Raw genomic sequence first — 13,251 nt, 5'->3', positions numbered from 1 at the left:
ATGGCCATTGTGGAGGCTGGAGAAGGAAGGCTCGGGATGTTTACTGTCTCTAAGCCTAGTGTGCACCATATCTTGTATGAAGAGCAGTGTAAGGATGGGAGCGGCGCAAACCAGTGGCAATCCAAGTCTGTGATCTCTTTACCGGAAAATTATTACTATGGCATCGACGGTGTAGCTGGTGGATACTTGCTCCTACACGGGTCACTTAAGCATACTCAAGTAGTAGACTATTTTACATTGAATCTACAGACTTTCCAGATTGAGCGGTTCTGTCAGATTGATTGTCAAATAGTTGGCACACTGTATGCCGGTCTCCCACCGTCTTTGTGCCCACCAACTATTTGAAGTGGTAAGCTTCCCCTCGATCTTTAATTACTTATCTTGCATGCATAGGACATTGCAATATTATGCAGGTGTTAGTTTTTTTGGTAGTGTAAATTATCATTCTACTTTGGCAATGTTACTTTCCACCCCTTATAATAATCACTCATATTAATTGTTATTGTTTCTAATGGCTAGTACATCTTCAGGATAAGTAAGTTTTTTTTTCTCATCTTATGAATATGACTGGCATCATTTTCAGTGTCATACAGAAATAGTAATGGGCATCACAGTATGCACACATTAAGCTTAATTTGGACATTTATTAAGCTTGATTAGCATCATAGGGTGCATGACGCAGCAAGTTAAATTTATGTTTTGTCAGTTGGCAATGTCACATTGTATTTCCTCTGTCTTGCATTGCATCTACATTAGTAGGTGAGTAAAAAACAGTTGTCATAGCATATAAATTCAGATGCCACGCCCAGTAATATTTCTGGTCTTGAACTGCAAATACTCCATATAAGTACAATATTATTTACAAGTGTGATTCTTGTGTCCTTAACCACCATCAGATATACATCATCGTCTGGTGAACGACGTATCAGGGTGCATATGGCAGCTGCACCTGTGGTCACAGATCTTGGTGAAATGTAAAGTCAAGCAGATACTGGTGCCATTGTGTCAGTGTTGGCTAGAATCGGTTAGTACTAGATCGATGCTATCCCCTTCATAAATGTCAATATACATGACTGATCACTTTATAGCTTACTAATTATCGCTATCCTGCAGCTGTTGAAAACTCACTGTCTGATAAGCTAGACAGTGTTCGACAACAATTACAGTTAAAGCTTGTGAAAAGTTTAAAGGAATACCGGAACCTATATGTTGTGCAATATCGGATATGAGGGAGACTGATATATCCAGAATCATTAAGATACTTGCCATTATACATCCCCTATGCAAATCCCTTGCTGTGCGTGGTGGTTATGCTGACGTCTCTCTTGATGAACGTTGTGCTGCTGGTTTCAGTATGATGATACTGCCTGCAAGAAGGCTGCTCAATTTTATTTATCCATCTCTGTACAGGCTTGATGAAGTATTGACAGTGGTATGCCGTATTTCCTTGCTACTGAACTGATGAAGTACCTTTTATCCAGTGCCGCTTGTAGACTTGTTACTTCCAAACTATGCAAGTTAGAATAAAAATAAGTTCAGTTTTGTTGTTTCTGTGATGGAATGAACTAGTTAGTCTGATCAATTACTTGGCCTTTAATAGTTCGCATCTTGCTACTTGCAGCCACATTAGGCTTGTCACTAAGCGACATAAATACATAACATCTAGCTGTTTTTATTCAGTATGTTTGATACAAGGTTTTTTTCCTTCAATTTAGCCACATTTGTAGTTAAAATGGGCAGAACCAGTATAAGAAGTTAAACTCATTAGTCTGCTTAGTTAGTTTGGTATTACCTCAACCCATTTACTGATTCCTGCTTGAAAATTAAGTTTCTATTATAGTTTGCAGAGCCGAAAGTAATAGTAAGCATTAATTGAAACTGAGCTGATTTTATTGGTATTCGAAGTTTAGCATTTCGTTTAATCTAGTCTACACATTGTCTTTTCTAACTGGAATAGATGTCATGATTTTCAGGAACCAGATATGATTGACGGGCCCTGAAGCGGTTGCCATTAACCTTGCAGTCACTACCGGACTCGCGGTCTATGCCTACGGCCACGGGCCGTCGGCATAGATCTATGCCGACGGCAGCCGTCGGCATAGAGCCGCCAGTCTAGATTACGTCAGCGTACTCCTGTCAGACCGTCGGCATAATAATGCCGTCGGCATAGGGGGGTATGCCGACGGTCCTGGCGCAGCCGTCGGCATAGTTTAGCCGTCGGCGTAGTTTTCCGTCTGACGGCAACGGACGGCGCCGTCAAAACTGCTGGCGGCTCGGGAGGCGACACGTGGCAGGGCTATGCCTACGGCAAAGCCGTCGGCATAGGTTAAATCTATGCCGACGGCTTTGCCGTAGGCATAGCCCTGCCACGTGTCGCCTCCTGGTGTAACCTGGTGGCATTGCTATGCCTACGGCAAAGCCGTCGGCATAGATATAAATCTATGCCGACGGCTTTGCCGTAGGCATAGCCCTGCCACGTGTCGCCTCCTGTTGGCTCCTGAGCGTATCTATGCCGACGGCTTTGCCGTAGGCATAGTTTTTTTTATATTCCCTGTTTTTTCTTTTCCAATTCATTTGACAACATTTCAAAACAGAATAATATGAAATATGAGAGTTCATCAACATCATTTAAACATAGTCAAGTTCATCATCTAAAGATCATCACCGGCGAAAGCCCACGAACATAAGAGTAGTGCAAGACATGAAACATCATAAAAGTTGAAACATGAAAGACATGGCATAACGGCCGCATACACGGAATCATCATCGACATCAAGCACCACCGAGTCCACCTCCTCCAAAACCACCACCACCACCGAGTCCACCTCCGCCAAAACCACCACCAAGTCCACCTCCGCCAAAACCGCCACCGCCAAGTCCTCCTCCGCCAAAACCGCCACCGCGACCACCATCACTCTGCCAGATCGGAGTGACTGGGGTCGACGGAGCAGGAGTCGAGCCACCGGTCCCCTACATGTTTGAAAGAAGATTCTAACGGTAAATATGACATGATAGTGTTGAATGAACGAGAACTAGTTTGTCATTAGTTAGGAAAATTTACTAACCGGAGTATCACCGCCTAGTGCCAGCCATTCCTCGAACGTGGGAATGTGTGGGGCGTCTCCCGGAGGTGGTGGTGGGGGTCCAACTTGTGGTGGCTCCGTGCGGTTAGTCCAAGACGCCAACATAGCCTGGATGTTAGTTAAACAAGTCCACTTAGAAACAAGCCGTGATCAACAAAGTTAGAAGGAATGAAAGTGCAAATTTGAGCTTGGTTTAAGAGGGCAAAACTAACCGCCATCACTTGACGGCTTCATCATTTTGGCAGACTCCTCGGTGATGAAAAGGCGCTGCAGTCTTTTTATAAAATCAAGATACCGAAGAACCTTCACAGGGATTTTTAGCTGCCGCTTCTGACCATGCTTATCGACCACCTCAATATACCGAGAGGAACCGCACTTCCTACAGTAGTTGTCATCCGCATACTCATGCCTAAACAAAAGGCAATTCTTTGGACAAACATGTATTTTCTCATAGTCCATGGAGAGCGTCTTCATGATTTTCTTCGTACCATACAGGGTTTTCGGCAGTTCATGGCCCTCGGGCAGGCTGTTAGCCCATACTCCCAGAAATGCTTCGAAGCAACCTCGGCTACAGCCGTACTCAGCCTTCACTTCCACCAGTTGCGAGATGGCATCCAGCACAGACAGCTTGGCACCCTCATAGAGAGGTTTCTTTGACGAGGCCAAGATTTCCAGGAAGGCCTTTGCGGTTTCCTCCGGCTCCTCCGGTTCATTCGCTGAATGTGACGGAGGTGTCGGCTGTGCAGCAAAGACATCATCTAGCATGTCTCTAACCCCATCGTCCTCATAACCAGCGACGCGTTGTCGTATCACATCCTCTCTACCACGGTCCCGCTGGGCAAAGTTTATCGGCATATTAAAGTTGGGCATAAATCCATGCGTGCGAAGGTGCTTAGTCATCGCACTCTTATCTCTGCGGATACGTCTCTTACATCTGGCACACGGGCATTCTGGCACCATCCTCATTGGACTACAGAATATCTCTTTCAAAAACACATCAGTTTTCTCGACCCACTCTGTTGTTACTTGATTCCGACGGAAAAACCCACTATACATCCACTGATTATCTGCCATCTTTGCTTTATTGGAACCCACACAACAAAATTAATGATTCATTTAAATTACCCACATCAATATTTTATTTTTTACAAGGTTGACGAGTAATCCACCTACATCTCTAGTAGGTAAAGATGGGTCCTAATCCCACCCGAGAATGTGTAGATTGAGTACGGTCCATGCTCTACCCCATTCCGAGACAAAATTTCGGTAGCACCTCCCCGCTGTTCTCCAAATACACGTCTCGGCAAAATGCCGAGAGAATGTGCATCCGGAGAACAACAGGGAGGCACCGCCGAAATCCTGTCTCGGAACGGGGTAGAGCATGAACAATGTACCCAATCTACACATCCTCGGGCTGTCCGTGGAAAGCGCTGGAAAATCCGAAAGAGCTGCGGTGATAAATATGCAATTGAATGCATATTTATTGATGCAACCCTTTCAGACGGGAGACCTAGGTTACGCGACTTGATGTGAAAATTCAATCTAGTGACATGGGAAAAAGTGGACGAGGTCATGGAATTGTTGCTCACCCTCCGATGTAGTCGATCAAAGGAGAGGGACGATCGTGGACCAACACCTCCAACGTCGATGATCACTCCACGAAGATGGAACACCACAAATCATGTTAATTACACCGAGTGAAAAAAAATTAGGTCATCACATCACATTAAGCATTGATACTTTTAACTATGAAAAAAATCATGTTTCGTCAAGTGTCAAATTTTGTCCTTCAATTTTTTAGCAAGATCATCATTATTAAATAAGCACTCATCATATCATAATTTTGTCCGGTTCAATTTTGTCAAGTGTCCAATTTTGTCCGGTTCAATTTTTGTCAAGTGTCCAATTTTATCCGGTTCAATTTTTTCGACAAGACCATCATCATAAAATTAACCACTCATCTTATACCAATTTTGGAGCACAACTCAAATGACAAAATCATCATAATAAAAATCTAACATCCAACATCCATAATCTAACATCCATCTAACATCCAACATCCAACATCCAACATCCAACATCTAACATCTAACATCCATCTAACATCCAACATCCATGCATGCAACAGTAGCAAAAAAATGAAAAAAATGAAGAAAAAAAAGTATCTCACCGAGAGGGGCGTGGCAGGGGGCGCGGCGGTGGAGGGGGTGGTGAGGCAGGGGCGGTCGGGGACGGGAGGGACGGGGCCGGCCGAATCCGCGACCGGCTGCAGTAGCCGCGGGGTCGGGGGAGGCCGGGGCCGCGACCGGCTGCAGCAGCCGCGGGGTCGGGGTAGGCCGGGGCAGCACGAGGGGGGAGACACGGCAGAGGGGAGGGCCGTGGAGGTGCGGCGGCGGCAGGGGGAGGGCCGTGGAGGTGCGGCGGGGGCGGCAGGTCGGGGTGGGGGGGCGGCAGGGGAGGGCCGTGGAGGTGCGGCGGCGGCAGGGGAGGGCCTTGCGGCGGCGGCGGCAGGTCGGGGTGGGGGGGGGAGGGCGGCGGCGACGCAGGTCGGGGTGGGGGGGTTGGGGGGGGGCGGCGGTGGCGCAGGTCGTGGGGTGCGGCGGCGGCGCGCTCTGGTCGTGGGGTGGGAAAGAACGAGTGGCTCTGGCAGCTAGCTGCGTACGTAGTGGATAAGGCCACCGTATGCCGACGGCTAAGCCGTCGGCATAGCTGAGGTCGCCACGTGGCACCTATGCCGACGGCTTAGCCGTAGGCATATCTTTTTTTTTGAATCATACATGATATGTAATTATGTTAAAAATAATACATGGTATATAATTATAATTTTTTTTTCTGAACCGAATTTTTTCTATGGTCAGCAACATTTCTTTATTATATAAATATTTTCTATGGTCTCGTGAAAGGTGATACATAGGAGAGCAACTGACTGAGGGGTACCGTTACCGAGCGGCGCCGTCCGTGAGGGAGGCCACGCACCGGAGACGCGTGCCGCCTCTTCGGACATGCCACAACACCACCCCGCATGTATGAGGGCCCGGTACGACGCTCCGGTGGCATTGCTACCCACCAGGGCCCCCGTCCCGCCTAACCCTGGAGCGGTTGACCACGAGATCTAGCCCTTTGACTTCCCACGGACGGGCTTTGACCAGTGGACCTCTCCACCCGGTTGTGTCAGGTCGGCCCATAGGGACACCCGGGAGCAACATCCGGGCCAAAACCACAGCTAAATCCACTCCGTGTAGAACCGACGCGGCCGTTTCCCCCCTCAAGGTGCCGGCGGCAGCGCCGTCCGCGAGGGAGGCCACGCACCGGAGACGCGTGCCGCCTCTTCAAACATGCCACAACACCACCCCGCATGTATGAGGGCCCGGTACGATGCTCCGGTGGCATTGCTACCCCCCAGGGCCCCCGTCCCGCCTAACCCTGGAGCGGTTGACCACGAGATCTAGCCCTTTGACTTCCCACGGACGGGCTGTGACCAGTGGGCCTCTCCACCCGGTTGTGTCAGGTCGTCCCATAGGGACACCCGGGAGCAACATCCGGGCCAAAACCACAGCTAAATCCACTCTGTGTAGAACCGACGCGGCCGTTTCCCCCCTCGAGGTGCCGGCGGCGGCGCCGTCCGTGAGGGAGGCCACGCACCGGATACGCGTGCCGCCTCTTCGGACATGCCACAACACCATCCCTCATGTATGAGGGCCCGGTACGATGCTCCGGTGGCATTGCTACCCCCAGGGCCCCCGTCCCGCCTAACCCTGGAGCGGTTGACCACGAGATCTAGCCCTTTGACTTTCCACGGACAGGATTTGACAAGTGGACCTCTCCACCCGGTTGTGTCAGGTCGGCCCATAGGGACACCGGGGAGCAACATCCGGGCCAAAACCACAGCTAAATCCACTCCGTGTAGACCCGACGCGTCCGTTTCCCCCCTCCAGGTGCCGGCGGCGGCGCCGTCCGTGAGGGAGGCCACGCACCGGAGACGCGTGCCGCCTCTTCGGACATGCCACAACACCAACCCGCATGTATGAGGGCCCGGTACGACGCTCCGGTGGCATTGCTACCCCCAGGGCCCCCGTCCCGCCTAACCCTGGAGCGGTTGACCACGAGAACTAGCCCTTTGACTTCCCACGGACGGGCTTTGACCAGTGGACCTCTCCACCCGGTTGTGTCAGGTCGGCCCATAGGGACACCCGGGAGCAACATCCAGGCCAAAACCACAGCTAAATCCACTCCGTGTAGACCCGACGCGTCCGTTTTCCCCCTCCAGGTGCCGGCGGCGGCGCCGTCCGTGAGGGAGGCCACGCACCGGAGACACGTGCCGCCTCTTCGGACATGCCACAACACCACCCCGCATGTATGAGGGCCCGGTACGACGCTCCGGTGGCATTGCTACCCCCAGGGCCCCCGTCCCGCCTAACCCTGGAGAGGTTGACCACGAGATCTAGCCCTTTGACTTCCCACAGACGGGCTTTGACCAGTGGACCTCTCCACCCGGTTGTGTCAGGTCGGCCCATAGGGACACCCGGGAGCAACATCCGGGCCAAAACCACAGCTAGATCCACTCCGTGTAGACCCGACGCGTCCGTTTTCCCCCTCCAGGTGCCGGCGGCGGCGCCGTCCGTGAGGGAGGCCACGCACCGGAGACACGTGCCGCCTCTTCGGACATGCCACAACACCACCCCGCATGTATGAGGGCCCGGTACGACGCTCCGGTGGCATTGCTACCCCTCAGGGCCCCCGTACCGCCTAACCCTGGAGCGGTTGACCACGAGATCTAGCCCTTTGACTTCCCACGGACGGGCTTTGACCAGTGGACCTCTCCACCCGGTTGTGTCAGGTCGGCCTATAGGGACACCCGGGAGCAACATCCGGGCCAAAACCACAGCTAAATCCACTCCGTGTAGACCCGACGCGTCCGTTTTCCCCCTCCAGGTGCCGGCGGCGGCGCTGTCCGTGAGGGAGGCCACGCACCGGAGACGCGTGCCGCCTCTTCGGACATGCCACAACACCAACCCGCATGTATGAGGGCCCTGTACGATGCTCCGGTGGCATTGCTACCCCCAGGGCCCCCGTCCCGCCTAACCCTGGAGCGGTTGACCATGAGATCTAGCCCTTTGACTTCCCACGGACGGGCTTTGACCAGTGGACCTCTCCACCCGGTTGTGTCAGGTCGGCCCATAGGGATACCCGGGAGCAACATCCGGGCCAAAACCACAGCTAAATCCACTCCATGTAGACCCGACGCGTCCTTTTTCCCCCTCCAGGTGCCGGCGGCGGCGCCGTCTGTGAGGTAGGCCACACACCGGAGACACGTGCCACCTCTTCGGACTTGCAACAACACCACCCCGCATGTATGAGGGCCCGGTACGACGCTCCGGTAGCATTGCTACCCCCCAGGGCCCCCGTCCCGCCTAACCCTGGAGCGGTTGACCACGAGATCTAGCCCTTTGACTTCCCACGGACGGGCTTTGACCAGTGGACCTCTCCACCCGGTTGTGTTAGGTCGGCCCATAGGGACACCCGGGAGCAACATCTGGGCCAAAACCACAGCTAAATCCACTCCGTGTAGACTCGACGCGTCCGTTTTCCCCCTCCAGGTGCCGGCGGCGGCGCCGTCCGTGAGGGAGGCCACGCACCGGAGACGCGCGCCGCCTCTTCGGACATGCCACAACACCACCCCGCATGTATGAGGGCCCGGTACGACGCTCCAGTGGCATTGCTACCCCCAGGGCCCCCGTCCCGCCTAACCCTGGAGCGGTTGACCACGAGATCTAGCCCTTTGACTTCCCACGGACGGGCTTTGACCAGTGGACCTCTTCACCCGGTTGTGTCAGGTCGGCCCATAGGGACACCCGGGAGCAACATCCGGGTGAAAACCAAAGCTAAATCCACTCCGTGTAGACCCGACGCGTCCGTTTTCCCCCTCCAGGTGCCGGCGGCGGCGCTGTCCGTGAGGGAGGCCACGCACCGGAGACGCGTGCCGCCTCTTCGGACATGCCACAACACCAACCCGTATGTATGAGGGCCCGGTACGATGCTCCGGTGGCATTGCTACCCCCAGGGCCCCCGTCTCGCCTAACCCTGGAGCGGTTGACCACGAGATCTAGCCCTTTGACTTCCCACGGTCGGGCTTTGACCAGTGGACCTCTCCACCCGGTTGTGTCAGGTCGGCCCATAGGGACACCCGGGAGCAACATCCGGGCCAAAACCACAGCTAAATCCACTCAGTGTAGACCCGTCGCGTCCTTTTTCCCCCTCCAGGTGCCGGCGGCGGCGCCGTCCGTGAGGGATGCCACGCACCGGAGACACGTGCCGCCTCTTCGGACATGCCACAACACCACCCCGCATGTATGAGGGCCCGGTACGACGCTCCGGTGGCATTGCTACCCCCCAGGGCCCCCGTCCCGCCTAACCCTGGAGCGGTTGACCACGAGATCTAGCCCTTTGACTTTCCACGGACGGGCTTTGACCAGTGGACCTCTCCATCCGGTTGTGTCAGGTCGGCCCATAGGGACACCCGGGAGCAACATTCGGGCCAAAACCACAGCGAAATCCACTCCGTGTAGACCCGACGCGTCCGTTTTCCCCCTCCAGGTGCCGGCGGCGGCGCCGTCCGTGAGGGAGGCCACGCACCGGAGACGCGTGCCGCCTCTTCGGACATGCCACAACACCACCCCGCATGTATGAGGGCCCGGTACGACGCTCCGGTGGCATTGCTACCCCCAGGGCCCCCGTCCCGCCTAACCCTAGAGCGGTTGACCACGAGATCTAGCCCTTTGACTTCCCACGGAAGGACTTTGACCAGTGGACCTCTCCACCCGGTTGTGTCAGGTCGGCCCATAGGGACACCCGGGAGCAACATCCGGGCCAAAACCACAGCTAAATCCACTCCGTGTAGACCCGACGCGTCCGTTTTCCCCCTCCAGGTGCCGGCGGCGGCGCCGTCCGTGAGGGAGGCCACGCACCGGAGACGCGTGCCGCCTCTTCGGACATGCCACAACACCACCCCGCATGTATGAGGGCCCGGTACGACGCTCCGGTGGCATTGCTACCCCCCAGGGCCCCCGTCCCGCCTAACCCTGGAGCGGTTGACCACGAGATCTAGCCCTTTGACTTCCCACGGACGGGCTTTGACCAGTGGACCTCTCCACCCGGTTGTGTCAGGTCGGCCCATAGGGACACCCGGGAGCAACATCCGGGCCAAAACCACAGCTAAATCCACTCCGTGTAGACCCGACGCGTCCGTTTTCCCCCTCCAGGTGCCGGCGGCGGCGCCATCCGTGAGGGAGGCCACGCACCGGAGACGCGTGCCGCCTCTTCGGACATGCCACAACACCACCCCGCATGTATGAGGGCCCGGTAGGACGCACCGGTGGCATTGCTACCCCCAGGGCCCCCGTCCTGCCTAACCCTGGAGCGGTTGACCACGAGATCTAGCCCTTTGACTTCCCACGGACGGGCTTTGACCAGTGGACCTCTCCACCCGGTTGTGTCAGGTCGGCCCATAGGGACACCCGGGAGCAACATCCGGGCCAAAACCACGGCTAAATCCACTCCGTGTAGACCCGACGCGTCCGTTTTCCACCTCCAGGTGCCGGCGGCGGCGCCGTCCGTGAGGAAGGCCACGCACCGGAGACGCGTGCCGCCTCTTCGGACATGCCACAACACCACCCCGCATGTATGCGCCCCCGGTACGACGCTCCGGTGGCATTGCTACCCCCAGGGCCCCCGTCCCGCCTAACCCTGGAGCGGTTGACCACGAGATCTAGCCCTTTGACTTCCCACGGACGGGCTTTGACCAGTGGACCTCTCCACCCGGTTGTGTCAGGTCGGCCCATAGGGACACCCGGGAGCAACATCCGGGCCAAAACCACAGCTAAATCCACTCCGTGTAGAACCGACGCGGCAGTTTCCCCCCTCCAGGTGCCGCCGGCGGCGCCGTCCGTGAGGGAGGCCACGCACCGGAGACGCGTGCCGCCTCTTCGGACATGCCACAACACCACCCGGTTGTCAACACGTACTATATGTAAGTTAGTCAAATAATAATATTTAAGAAAACATAAAATATAGCTATGAAAAAAAGAAAAAAAACTAACAAGTGGAGGGGGTGACTGGGAAGTGGATAAGGGAACTATGATAAAAAGATCGATGACGTGGTAAAAAAAGAAAAAAACTATGAAAAAAATATAGCTATGAAAAAAAAGAAAAAAAGAAAAAAAGAAAAAAAGAAAAAAAACTGCCGTCGGCATAGCTGCGGCATAGGGCAGATGGCCGGCGCGCTGCGGATCGTTGATGTGGCATATATGCCGACGGCAGCCGTTGGCATAGGTGGTGGTCGGTGCGCCTCGGATCGATGACGTGGTAAGGGCATCTATGCCGACGGCCTCCCGCCTCGGCCGTCGGTATAGATCGGACGCCGTTAGCCGCACGGCACGGCGGGATCGCTGGGCCCGCAACTATGCCGACGGCCGATATATGCCGACGGCTGCTGTAGGCGTAACTTTGGGTAAGCCGACGACCGTTCTGGGCCGACGGGGGCCGTCGGCATATGTCTGGATAGCCCGACGGCTTTATTACGCCGATGGCCTGGATATGGCTGTCGGCATAGCCCAGACAAGGCCGACGGGGGCCGTCGGCATAGATATGGCCGTCGGCATAGGGCCCCGTTCCGGTAGTGAGTGCCTAGACACTGCTGGTTTATATCTTCTTGATGATGGCTTCACCTTCCTAGTATGGTTGGGTAGGATGCTCCAACCTGAGCTCATGAACGACATTCTTGGAGTCAGCCTCTCAAACTTCCCTGATTTATCAAAGGTACCTTTCTTTACTCTTTGGTAAATAATATAGTCCCGACCTTGGGACTTATATTTCATTACTCTTTCCGTCCTTCAATTTTTTTGACTTTCTTAAACAAAATTCAAATAAATTAACAGTGTATCATGCCATTTCTCCTTTTTTTAGGTAAGTTCTTAAAAATACCTCTGATATGCTCTGGGATCAGAATCTATAAAAGGCTTACTGTTAGCATGTAATACAACTTCACTTTGTATTTGTGCTTGTTGCTGACATGGGGTAATCTTGCAGATTCAGTTGAGAGAATGTGACAACAATCACTCAAGAAACTTCATGGCAGTACTAAGAGCCCTAAGGGAGAGGGATTCTTCATGTTACCAGCTGCCCCGTGTGGTACGGCAAGGCGAGCAGCCAAGAGAAGGCTTCCTACTTCTGTCCAACCTCGTCGAGGATCAGATGGCAGGAACAAGCAGTTACATGGACTGGATACTCCAAATTCACCGCCAAACACAGAGCTCGTGATGATGTATGGTGGATGTTCCAGAAATTTTTGTTTTTGTGTAAACTGCTGCAGATTCGGCTGCTGTGCCAGTCCCCGGTCGCCCTCATAACCATTGGAACAAAAAATGGCGAGCCAGCTGTGTTCTACATATGCCATCCTGTTAGCAGCAGCAGCGCTCTCGCTGTCGGCGAGCAATACAAACTTTATTGTTAATATTTCGTCCTTGTGATTATTTTTTGTGACGAGAAAAGGATACATAGCTGTTGTACCAGAATAAGTAGGCAGCACCTTTGGTAAATTGTACAAGCGTTTGGAGTCTTCTGTAGGGGTTTGTACGTTTTCGTATCGTCGACAACTTTAGTTATCAAGATTGTGTAAACTCTTGTTTGACTGTTGGTACTCATCTGTATGCAAAGTGAAGCGCCTTTTAACTCATGGTGTGTGCTGTAGGTGACAAATGAATTCAAGATTCATATTTTCTTGTGATATAACTATGACCACCAAAAACTCAAGAATCACAATATTATAGAAAATAGTTTGAGACTAGTTTATTCATATGATTTTCTCCAAACTGTTTGTGATGATAGACGAATGGAGAAATTTGCGGATTTTGGCTTGCACTTGGAATTTTAGTGCAAAGCTTGTGCTGAAAGCTGCTTGTAATGATGGATGAATGCACGCTTGGATTTTAAACTTGTGCTTCTTCTGGTGCATGCATATGGAGAGGACATGGTTTAATTGTTGCCTCATTTTAAGGTAATATTTTTTGAAGCTCTTTTTGAACATGGCAATCAACCGTTGAAACACAAATGACAGACAAGCTCGAGCGGAAGCACAAATGTAGAAACTAGAGTTGACGATAATAGTAGTGGT

The 13,251-nt window shown here is 53.2% G+C and overlaps 1 pseudogene across 1 annotated transcript; it reads left to right on the top strand.

Annotated features, from left to right (window-relative positions):
• Positions 1–12,866, top strand: LOC123084303 (protein transport protein Sec24-like At3g07100; annotated as a pseudogene). The gene is made up of 6 exons (XR_006439368.1): positions 1–302; positions 897–1,024; positions 1,114–1,432; positions 1,974–2,019; positions 11,759–11,897; positions 12,168–12,866. The product of XR_006439368.1 is annotated as a protein transport protein Sec24-like At3g07100 (transcript).
• The last annotated feature ends 385 nt before the right edge of the window (positions 12,867–13,251 follow it).

This window comes from Triticum aestivum, chromosome 4A (assembly GCF_018294505.1).
Source record: "Triticum aestivum cultivar Chinese Spring chromosome 4A, IWGSC CS RefSeq v2.1, whole genome shotgun sequence".
NCBI classification, from domain to species: Eukaryota; Viridiplantae; Streptophyta; class Magnoliopsida; order Poales; family Poaceae; genus Triticum; species Triticum aestivum.
This window is presented reverse-complemented; position numbering and strand designations above follow the sequence as displayed.